The sequence below is a fragment of the Anomalospiza imberbis genome, chromosome 27 (assembly GCF_031753505.1).
Source record: "Anomalospiza imberbis isolate Cuckoo-Finch-1a 21T00152 chromosome 27, ASM3175350v1, whole genome shotgun sequence".
NCBI classification, from domain to species: domain Eukaryota; kingdom Metazoa; phylum Chordata; class Aves; order Passeriformes; family Viduidae; genus Anomalospiza; species Anomalospiza imberbis.
This window is the reverse complement of record NC_089707.1, coordinates 1,437,719-1,448,587: the sequence shown is the minus strand read 5'-3', so window position 1 is coordinate 1,448,587 and position 10,869 is coordinate 1,437,719.

The following is a 10,869-nucleotide window of genomic DNA, read 5'->3' as shown; positions in this document are numbered from 1 at the left end:
CCTGGCATCACCACAGGCATGGATGTGGCATCTGCCACGAGCATGAGTGTGGCATCTGCCACGAGCATGGCATCCAGTCGTGGTCACAAGCATGGCACAGCCACATTAGCCATGGATGTGGACACAACACCCACCAGAAGCACAGATGCAGCCACCATCACCATCACTACTCATGGCATCACTGCCTCCTCCCTGGATGCCCTTGCAGCTGGGCCCTGAGGGGACACCTCAGCCCCCCAGCGCTCAAATCAAACCATTTCATGGCAGCTGAAGGGGGCAATTTCAGCCCACATCCATCCCAAACGCTGAGCTGAGCCGGGGGTGCAGAGATGCCGATGGGCCACTGGCAGAGGAGTTCCCCTGCTCTTCCTGGAGCTGTCCCCCTGCTCTGGCAGAGGGACGCTGGCGCTGAGCCGTGGTGGCACTTTGTGTGCTGCCACCCCTGCGCCGCTCCGGCGGGGAGGGGGACGGGGCTGGGGGGCGGGAGGTGCGGGGGGCGGAGGGGCCGGGCGCGCTCCAGTGCTGCTGTCTGACATGATTTCGCTGATGGCGATTGGGAACGGGTTCGCTGCTCTCGCCGGTCGGATTCGCTCCTTCCTCCCGGCTTCCCTGCCTGCTCCGCATGGATGGGCACGCAGACGGGACGAGGGGCGACGTCTCGCCTCGCTCTTCGCAGGCTCTGCTTCCAGCACGGCTCCTGGGAGCGCAGCCCCGGATGGAGGCAGAGATCCCACCGCGGTGCGCATCCCGAGCGGCCCCGGTCGGGGGCAGCCCCCGCGCCGGCGGCGTGCGCGGCGAGGCCGCTGCCGTCCCCCGGGGTCACGGGAGCTGCCCGAAGCAGGTCACCCTCATTAGCCCCGTTTCAGATGGGGAAACTGAGACCGGGAGCAGCGCAGTGACTCCTCGTGGCACGCGGGGTCCGGCCCCGGCGGACTCGCCCCTCCCAAAAGGCGGTCGCCGATTGCTGCTGTTGGGACAATCGTGGCTGAATCGCGCCAGAGCGAGAGCGAAAATACTCCCCGAGTGCTCAGCGCAACCCAAAAGTATGAGGTTACATAAGCGGCACCACACCTGCCGTGAGCAACGCGGGACCCACGCAGCCATCCACGCACCCGCTCCCGCCGCCGTGCCCTTAACCCTTCGTGTGCGGTGCCCGCTCTGGCACCCACAGGTTCGGCATGGCCGGGGGAAAGGCCCAGGGGAGAAGGAGATGCTGCAGGGTTACCTGAGCATGTGCTGGATGCTGCAGATCTGGGACTCAGCCCCACGGTTTGGGGGCCACAAGGGTGGAGGTGGAGAGGCTCGAGCAGAGCAGGACCCTTTTTCTCGTGAGCGGGGTCTCACCCCATGGACTTGGCTGGGTTTAAATTGGGGTCCTGGTCCCAGGAAAGCCAGAGCGAGGTGGAGCCAGCTCGCTGGCGGCTGAGCCCCTGGAGTAACATTTGTTCTTAGGAGAGGAGCGGCCTTGACCAGCGCTGATTCTGCTGTGGCAGCAGTGGAGGTGACAGAACGTCCCCTAAACCCCTTCTCCCCCTCCCCATGCAGTGACAGGAGCTGGTGCAGCTCCACTCACAGCTGCTTGGTGCAGAGACCCTCACCCCAGTATCTCCCGGTGCTGCTCCTGGTGATGGGAACAGTGGGGCTGCAGGGTCAGAGCTGCCTTTGGTTCCTGCGTGCCAGGCCCAGACTCGGTGCCAGGAGCTGCACCCGCTGGGGCAATGCTGGGGGACAGGTCCAGCGGGGCTGGATCCAGCCCAGCCCAGGTGGCACCAGCGGCAGAGAAAGGAAAGGGCCACCAGGAAGGGATGAGGAACCAAAAACTGACACTTGCCACCATCCAGCACTTCTCCTCCTGCCCCAGCCTCGCTGCCAAATCTTTGTGACCAGGGCCAGGGCAGACAGCGGGGCCCTGCCAGCCTGTGGCAGCACTGAAGTGGCCACCGCTGGCACGGCTGTGCCGCCAGGATCAGCGCAGCCGGCCCCGGCGGGCCCGGAGGTGAGCAGGAATTCCGGATGACACCATCGCGCCTTAATCACTGTTTGCTCTCCCTCGCGCCCCACCCAGCGAGAGGGGAACCTTCTGCCAGCATCGCCGTCCCACACCCAGAGCCCCTCACCCAGCTCGGGGACCACCACCAGGGCTGGACCAGCAGTCCCGAGCTCGGCGAGCCCCGGGCTGGCCCAGCCAGACCCCGCGGTGTCCCTGCCGAGGGCTCCCTGCCAGGGGCACTGCCAGGGCCACTGCCAGGTGCCTGCCGTGACTCAGTTTCCCATCTGGAATGGCTGACCTGCCCGGCAGGGAGTGGGTCACGGGGTGAACCCACTGACAGGAGCCACAGCACTGGTGTCCCCACATCTCATCCTCAGGTGGGGGACGTGCCCCATAGCAGCCCCCAGTCCCAGGGCTGGATGAGGGTCCTGTCCCCCAGTCCCAGGCTGGATGGGGGTCCTGTCCCCCAGTCCCAGGGCTGGATGGGGGTCCTGTCCCCCAGTCCCAGGGCTGGATGGGGGTCCTGTCCCCCAGTCCCAGGGCTGGATGGGGGTCCTGTCCCCCAGTCCCAGAGCTGGATGGGGGTCCTGTCCCCCAGTCCCAGGGCTGGATGGGGGTCCTGTCCCCCAGTCCCAGGGCTGGATGGGGGTCCTGTCCCCCAGTCCCAGGGCTGGATGGGGGTCCTGTCCCCCAGTCCCAGGGCTGGATGAGGGTCCTGTCCCCCAGTCCCAGGGCTGAAGGAGGGTCCTGTCCCCCAGTCCCAGAGCTGGATGAGGGTCCTGTCCCCCAGTCCCAGGGCTGGATGAGGGTCCTGTCCCCCAGTCCCAGGGCTGGAGGAGGGTCCAGCCATATCCCTCCATACTGGGCTGGGGGTGGGGGCAGCAATGAGGGCCAGGGGCGCTGCAGAAGAGCTGCAGCACTTGCAACCACTGAGCCTTATTGTGCCTCCCTGGCTGTGGGGTGATACAAGGGGGCACCCCCTGCTCAGGGGCTGTGTCCCACTGCCTTGTCCTCTCCACGGTGTCAGTGCCACCCTTCCTCCCAAGCCTGCTGCTCAAGTGCCTCAGTGGTGCAGGATGAGGCTCCCTCAGCTGTGCCAAAGCAAACAGGGCAGTGCCCGCAGACCATGGGGATGAGATGTGGCTTTGCCAGCTGTGCCAGTCCTGGCAGCCAGTGGGATCAGGCATGGTGCTGGGCACGTGGCCTCGCTGCAGTGTTGTGAGTCACTGCACCTCGGTGCTGCTTGTGCAAAGGCTGGCACGGGCTGTGGTGTGGGGCTGTGGGTCCATGGAATGGGACTGTGGGGCGATGGGGCTGTGGGGTCATGGGGCCTTGGATGTAGGGTGGGTGTCATTTGGGCACACTGTGAGTGCAAAGCAGAGCATGGAGAAGGGGGAAACTGAGGCAGCAGTGGGGTGCACCCCTGAGTCCTGCAGCTCGTGCAGGGCTGTCCCTATCACAGCCCGAGGCCGGGAGCTGGGGGGCATCAGGGCCAAGTGTAACCGGAGCCCCCGGGCTGGCCTGACTCGCTCACGGCTCACGTAATGCCTGCCCAGTGCTTATGCAATAGCTGCTGCCATGTGGCTCTAAGGGACACCGAACGCCGGGCAATTACCCGGCCCCTAATCAGCAGCGACGCAGGATAACGAGGCTAATTGGAGCCGTGGCCAGCAGAGCTGCCGGGGGAGGAACATTCAGTCTCCCCCCACACCCCGAGGGGCGTCCCAAGCAATTAGTGACTGCTGAGCCTTCGTTAGGGGCTGGGGGGGGGGTGGGGGCGACCATGGCTGGGCTGGATCCCACTGTGCCCCGGGCAGCGGCTGTGGGTGTCCACTGGGGTGGAGCACGGCATCCCCATCCCTGCCTGCATCCCCATCCCTTCCTACATCCCCATCCCTGCCTGCATCCCCATCCCTGCCTGCATCCCCATCCCTTCCTACATCCCCATCCCTGCCTGCATCCCCATCCCTTCCTACATCCCCATCCCTGCCTGCATCCCCATCCCTTCCTACATCCCCATCCCTGCCTGCATCCCTGTCCTTACCTTCATCCCCAACTGTCTGCATCTCCATTCCCCTCTGCACCCCCATCCCTGCCTGCATCCCCATTATTGTTTGCAGCTCTGTCTCTTCCTGCATCCCTGTCCATCTGCATCCCCATCCCTGTCTCCATCCCCATCCCTGTCTCCATCCCCATCCCTGTCTCCATCCCCATCCTGCACTCCCGTGCCGCAGAGATGCTCCAAGTAGGTCAGTGGGCCGCGGTGTTGGGTGAGCGTGGGCGGCTGCAGGGCCCGCCCTGGGGGGCTTTGTTCCCTTTGCCCCTGGTTGCCCTGGCCCTTGGCCGAGCCCACCCCCCTGCTCCCCGCACTGGGCTCTGTGGTCCCCGGGAGGGGGCAAAGGCAGCGTTTCCCTGGCTGGGGCTGCAGAGCCCTGACTCACCTCATTGCACAAATGGTGCCCAAATTGGCACTTGAAGGACGGTCCTGGCCCCCCCAACACCGTCCCTCCCTCCCTGGTGTCCTGGGGGGCTCAGCCCAGCAGCGTGGGGTGCAGGGGGCTCCCCAGGCAGCTCCCCGCGGCACTCGCCCCCGGCTCGGGCGGCGCAGCCTCGGCTTGGCACCGTCCCGGGCACCGCGCGGCGCTGCCGAATCTCCAGCGTAATAATTAGGAGATAAACAGGAAAGAGGAAAGGGGCAGATTTCATATTCCGCCCCGATCCCCCCGGGACAGATAAAAGAGGAGTGGGGGGACTCAAGGGGGCTTTTTTCCCACTTGTTTCTGCTGAATCAAACATTTTTCCTCCTGCTTAGAAGATTTCCTGACTCCCCCCGTCCCCCCCGCTCCCGCCTTAATGAGGTTTTGCTGTAAAAGTCTCCGAGCTTCAACCATGGCCTTGAGTTAATCTCCAGGCACCTTCAAAGCTGGGTTGTTCCTGCCCACCCCCCCAGCCCCTCCTTCACCTCCATCCTTTTGAACTTCCCAGCCACAAAATTGCTGAGTTTCATGTGATGCTGCTTCTCCCGTGCCCGGCGGCGAGCACGGGGGTCCCGGGGCAGATGGGGACACTTGGCAGTGACACGGTCCCTAGGGCTGGGACAGGGATGTGGGATGGTCCCTCCAGGCGGAAAAGTCACCTGCCTTTGAGGGGAATCTCCAATCTAGGGTGAAAAAGGTGTATTTGGAGATTTTATTTTGCGCCCATTTTGGAATATTGTGGAAATACTGCAAAAAGATAGCCCATGGCTCAGGGCCACCAAGATGATGGCTCTGTCTTTACCACCAGTACTGAGGCTCTGGGGGCTGGTGGCACTGGGGCATCACCCTGTGGGGCAGGCAGAGGATGTGGCAGGTGCCAGGAGCATCCCCCCTCCAGGGCTCAGCTGGGGATAACTGTGGGACCCCAGGCTGGGGCTGGCAGCAGGAAAATGGTGCTGGTCAAGGTCTGGTCCTGGCTGCCCACTCAGGGCCCTGCCACGGGAAGCAGCTGCTCCCTGGTGAAGGGGCTTGGAGGCTGTACAGCCCCTCGGTGGCATTCCTGCTGCCAGGATAGACCCTGGTCCTCAGAGCACCCATCCATCCCTGCTGGGGGGCTCTGGGCACCCCAGTCTGCCCACCCTGTGGGTGCCCAGCCCTGACCACAGCGGGTCCAAAACCCTGGCAATGGGAGAAGCAGGAGTGGAGCTGACAGCACCTGAGCTGCTCGGGTGTGGGGTGCTGCCCTGTCCCCCCGTGCTGGAGCCAGTGGGCACCGCCGGGCTCCCTCCTCCTGCCCCCGGTGCCCCGGGCTGCCCGTGGTGCCCGTACCTGGGCGTCCCGTTCCAGAGCCGATCTGGAGGCTTTAGTGCAAGTTAATCCCAGCAATCCCTTAATTCCAGGGACCGAAATAGGAAAGATCAGTAGGTCAGTGGGAAAAGCTCTTGGCCAAAGTTAACATGTTAATGCGGAGAGAAGGCGAGGTAAAGAGCAGGGAAGAGGAAAGTGCCCAGAAATCTGCTGCTGGCCCTCCCCGTGCCCAGGCTCCGGTCACTCTGCATCCCGCTGGTTTGGGGATGCCAAGCACTGGTGGCCCAGGGAGGCTTGGCAGCTCCCATCTGGTGCAATTTTGGGAAGGAAGGAGGGTTTTTCCCCTCTCGGCAAACACCCCAAGCCCAGCACTCGCACCCCGAGGCGATCCCGTGTGTTCAGTCCCGCTCTCCAGAGGTGAAGGGTTGCACATTAGCGCCTGCACCGCTGAGCGGCCCTAATTAGGGCTTGGCAGGCGCCTGCCTTGGCCCCGTAAGCACCTTTTTGGCTGCTGCTCTGGAAAAAGCTGTGCCAGAGGGCTTAGCTTTTAATACAGCCAAAGCCCAGGTGAGCCACCCACCGCTGGCCAGCACCAACGGGCCGGTGCCAGCCCTGGCTGAGGGGCTCAGCTCTGGTTATGGGTCCCAAGTCCAGCTGTGGCCTCCAAGGGATTCACCTGGTGGCCCCACACAAGACCCCCAGCCCTGCAGTGCCAGTGCTGCTGCTGGTGCATCCCAGCTGGAACCTCCCAGGGCCTTTCCCTGCATCCCCAGCCATTTTCCCAAGGGTTGGGTGCTTTTGGGCAATAATATCGCTATGGGAGCAGTTTCCTTAAATCCATCTTTGTTACCACAAGCAGCTTAGCACCAGAAACTCTCTTCCTCTCTGCTCTTTTAATACGATCCCAGCTTAGCAAAGCCCTGGGCTTAGCCACTGCCCCTGCAGTGCAAGTGAGGAGAGGAGAATTAAATAATATGAAAGGAGAAAACAAAGGGCTCTGCTTGGTTTAAGCAGCTGGAGGGGGGGGTGGCAGCAACCCAGCCCTGCTTCGGGAGAGCCACTGGGGTTACCTGAGGAGGGGGATGCTCGGTGGGATGATACAGGGTGGGGCCCCTCTGGGATGCCTCGTTTTTACAGGTCAGTGGGTCAGGGATGCTCTGATGCTCTCAGCCATTGCTCCTGCTGACAGATCCCAAGGGAGACAAAGTGCCTCAAATACCTCACCACAATGGCAAATATTCCCATTTTCTAGACTTTTTCCCTCTTAGGCTCTGCCAGAACCAGTGAACAGCTCGGGAGAGCTCAGTGGCCTTTGCAGGGGCAGCATCACAGCAGGACATGGGCCTTCCCCACATTTCCCACCCCACCAGACCGGGATGGTGCTCCCTGGCTGCCGGGCAGACCCTGCACTCGCCATGGGCTGGGGGTTCCTGCTCATCCCTGGCTCCCAGCTGGCCGGGCTGGCTCCCATGGCTGCCACCGTGGCTCACCTTGGACTCCGCTCCCGGCACAGCCCAGCGCCCGCCTGGGTTGCTGGGGAGACGGGCTGGTTTATTTACCATCGGGTCTGCGATAAGGAGTGTGAAAGGAGAGGAGGAGCACATGGTGTCCAATGTGCCTGACCCACTTTTCCATCGCCCGGGCACTGCTCGCCCTCGGCGATTGGATTGCAGCAGCTGCGGAGCCGCCAGGGCTTGGGGCGTCCTTTCCTTCCTTCCTTCCTTCCTTCCTTCAGAACCCCTGGCTGGGCTGGGAACCGAGGAGAAGCGTCCCCGGGCTCTGGGAGCGGACAGGGATGGAAATCCACGTGGGAGCTCCACGGGGCCGGTCCTCGCGGCCGTCCTCGGCCGTGTTGGCGGCGTGGCCCCCGCCGGCGCTGGCACAGTGGCCCAGATCTGCCATTCCGCATGGCTTCCCCGGCTGTCCCCGGGGCCGGGGCCGGCAGGCCGGGCGCTCGCTCGGTGCCTCGCACGCCCGCCCGCTAATCCGACATGACTCTTCCATTAGAGATGAGATGCCGGCAAAGAGCTTTTCGGTGTAGGAATTAACTCCTTCTCCCACCCCGCGGCTCCCTGACCTGGAGCGTGGGCTCCGGCTGCGTTGCCTGTGTGGCCTGGGGTCTGTGGGATGTGTGTGGGGGGGTTCCCCCGTTGTCACCCCCAGCCTGGTGGTGGCTGGTGGCCCGGGGGACCTGGCTAAGCCTCACATGTGCATCTCCCGTCCTCCTCCCGTGAGAATGCGGGATGCCAGCAGAGACCCGGCACTGAGGTGGCAGATGGGGCCAGAGAGGGGCTCCGTGGACCCCCTGGATGGCAGGAGGGGCCCCAGCCCAGGTCCTGTCCCTGGCTGCAGCACAGCTGCTTCCCTTATCGACCTTCTCTTGTTGTTAATTATCGGCTCCAATCGAGCCTGATCAGAGCCACGGCTCCCTGTTGTGGTTTTGGCCATTCCTCCCCTGCCCTGAGGTGCTGGGGTTGCTGGGGAGCAGATGGGACCCAAAGGGGAACTTGGGAAGCTGAGGGCAGGTGGGATTTGGGGTGCATTCCTGGTCAGGGGGTGCTCCCTAAGTAGGGGGACCGGAGACACGGTGGGGACTGAAGGAGGGGAAGAGCCCAAGGCAGGAGCCAGCACATGGACCCCTGAACGGCCCAAATGTCCCAGAGCAGAGGTGCCAGCACCTCACATGTGGCACTGGGGGATAGCAAGGGTGGCTCCAGCAGAAAAGGAGGTCAAAACAGTGCAGGGTTTGCTCTCCAGGACCAACCACTGCCCCAAGAACAGCCACCTTCCCGCCCTGGGGCAGAACTGTCCCTCATGTCCCTGTACCCCAGGAGCCATTCAGGGGAGGTGACAGTCCCCAGTCCCCTGCTCCAAGAACAAGCCCCAGCATCCTTCCAGAAGGGAAGCAAAGCTGATCCTGCCCGGTGCTGCGTTCAGGGGAAGCACCCACCCTCTGCCTCCTTGAGCTGCTCCATCGGATGAAGAGAAGGATGGGCACCTGTGTCCCCTGGCCACCCTTCCCATCAGTGTGCTCAGGGCTGGGGCCTGTCCCTGGATGGAGTCAGGAGCCCACTGATATCCCATTCTCTTGCCTGAGGTCCTGGAAAATACCCTAGACAGAGGGCTCATCCCCAGGACACAGAGGGGAAACTGAGGCATGGAGTGAGGAGGGGACATGCACCATGATGGGCTCTGCAGAGGTGGCAGCTCTGCTGGAACCATGAGGGTGCTTGAGCCCTATCCCTGCCATGGAGGGCTCTGCTGCCCTTGGGGCTCCAGCTAAGGAGACTTCAGAGGCAGCCACTCCCCAGCAGCCCCCCAAAGCTGCTGCAGAACAGGCAGGGAGTGCTCAGGAAGGGCTACAGCCAAGGGGCTGGGGAGGGGCTGGGGAGGGGCTGCTCTCCCCTGATGTTCTCACCATCACCTCCCCCCTCACTGCGGTGTCACTGCTCTCAGGACCTTTTGCCATCCCGGGCTGGGTCGATCCGGGACAGGATCCGGTGTAACGCTGGCTGTGAGCACCTGCTCCATGGTGGGGATGTCCCAATGGAGAGCTGACCTGGATCCCAGCCACCTGTGTGACCATCACCTCCCATGCCTCCACATGGCCCTGGGACAAGGGCCTCTAGCAAGGAAACAACCCAGCAGCAGCCAGAGAGGACAGGACCAGGGACGCTGCTGTCTCTGCTGTCTCTGTCCCTTGTAGTGATGTCAGGACAGCCCAGCCCAGGGTGGGCACTTGAGGCCCCTCTGTGGGGCTGTGGGACTCAGAGTGGGGGACATTCACCAAAGCCAGTTTGGGAGGTCAGCCTGGAGACCCGGGGTCTCCTGATCCCCCCAGAGCAGAGAGATGCCCAAAAGGACATGACCTCTCCTCCCTCCCTGGGCAGGGGCCAAAACATGCATTGATTATTTCTAAGGGACTCTTTGGCTGCAGATCAGGGTGTCATCACTCTTCCTCCACACCGGATAGCTCAGACTCTGTGGCAGGGTGGGGCTGTGGTGGCAGTGGAGGAAACCATCCCCAAAATCCCAGTGCAGAACCCCCCCATGAAATATTCAGGCTGCTCTGTACAACTCCCACCTTGCTTCTGTCGAAAGCACCATGAATATTGCAGGTGGGCATTAAAGTTTCAGGGCTGCCATGTTTCAGGACACTGTCACCACGGGAAGTCCCTCCACTGGGACATGTCATACCTTTGCCAGGCTCCAGTGACCTCTTTCTCCCTGGTTTACCCCAAAAACTGGTGGTGGTGATGGGCCGGGTCCTTGAGGTGCTACAAGAGCAAACCAACATGAAGCTCCTCACTGTGTCCCTGGAATGGATTGGCGCAGTTCAGGGAAGAGTTGCAGGAGGTCCTCAGGACTGGGAAAAGCAGAGGTCGTGGTCACCCCACCCCAAGGCTCAGCCATGGTCCCCACTGCCCTGACAGCAGCATGGCCTCACTCCTTCCCACTTCCAGGCACAGAAGGATGCCCTGAGCATCTCCTAGGGTTTCATCCTCCATGTCATGAGCTTTCCAGGTCAGTCCCCATCAGAAGGGACCATTCCCTTCTCATCTGCCTGCTCTCATAACTTGGCTCTTCCCGTGTTTATATAACAGCGACGTCTCCTGCGGACTGGGGAGAGAATTGGCTGGGGAGAAATAATGAGGATAATTCAAGTCATTTGGGAAGACGAGGTTTTCGAGGTGCCCAGCGTCTTCCACCTTTTACATGTTGTCTCTAATCATCCGCAATCTCGGATGGCCATTGATGGAGCTCGTTGCTGTGGTGACGGATGAATAGCCCTGGGATTGTACCATGCCAAAAAAGTGCTGTCCTTTCCATCAAAACAACAACAACAACAAAAATATCATTTTGTTCAGGAAATTAAGCAGTTTGCAACCAAATAGCAGAGTCTGAAAAGGCTCCTGCCTCCGTCCCTTCCTCCCGGCTCCCGCGGCTGTGTTGGGTTTGTCAGGAACATGCCCAGCGCCCCGGAGGTTCTTTTGTGTGCACCAGACAAGGAGAAGGTGGTAATTGCAAGGGGGTTTCTAACCCACTGAGCCTTTTAAAAGGATTTGATGCCCCCCTCCACCTCTCTGCTCACCC